Source organism: Corylus avellana, chromosome ca5 (assembly GCF_901000735.1).
Source record: "Corylus avellana chromosome ca5, CavTom2PMs-1.0".
NCBI classification, from domain to species: Eukaryota; Viridiplantae; Streptophyta; class Magnoliopsida; order Fagales; family Betulaceae; genus Corylus; species Corylus avellana.
Genome location: NC_081545.1, coordinates 9,106,877 through 9,107,880, shown reverse-complemented (window position 1 = coordinate 9,107,880; position 1,004 = coordinate 9,106,877).

Genomic DNA, 1,004 nt, shown 5'->3' with positions numbered 1-1,004 from the left:
GCCCATAATTACGGACGCTTGCCAGCCAAGCTCACTTAATTAAAGGCGCTTGCCAGCCAAACGCACTTAATTAAGTGCGCCTAGCTGGCAGGTGCCCCTAATTAAGGGCATCTTGATAGTAGGCGTCTCGAATTAAGGGTGCTTGCCAGCCAGGCACACTTAATTAAGGGCGCCTAATTGGCAGGCGCCCCTAATTAAGGGCACTTGGATAGCAGGCGTCCCGAATTAAGGGCGCTTCACAGCTAGGTGCCCTTAATTAGGGGCGCTTCTGAGCCAGGCGTACTTAATTAAGGGTGCCTAGCTCGCAGTTGCCCCTAATTAAGGGCGCCTGGATAGCAGGCGTCCCGAATTAAGGGCGCTTGCCAGCCAGGCGCCTTTAATTAGGGGCGCTTGCCAGCCAGACGCACTTAATTAGGGGCGCCTACCAACTAGGCGCCCCTAATTAAGGGCGCCTAGATAGCAGGCGTCTTGAATTAAGGGCGCTTGCCAGCCAAGCGCACTTTATTAACTAAATTGGGGCATGTCCTATTGGAATGTCCCGAATTAAGGGGACGTTTTTCTACGCAGGCGTTGCTAATTTTATTTTGTGTCGTTTACACAATAAAACGTCCCCATAAGGGGATGTTTTATTAAAGCGCCTCTATTCCAAGCGTTACTAAACCTTGTTTTTTTTGTAGTGATAGTAGGAGGCTAATATTTGATCATTTCAAGCTTCTGTTGGGGGTAAATTTATTCAATTTTGCTCTTCATTTTCTTGTCAATACTGTCTCTGGAGAAAATCCAATTGGGGTAGGGTTTTCGAGTACTGTTATGTTAACGTGCAATTCCATGAATCTAAATATTGGTAGTAGAGTTTCAATTAAACGAGGCATCTTAATTTATATGAAATTTCTTCCTATTTGAGTTTTTTTTTTTTTTCTTTTTTTCTTTTGCTTGGTCTTGAGACTGGTGTCAATTTTGAGCTTTGGACAGGCCTTGAGTTGAGGTTTAACGAAAATGCCTAA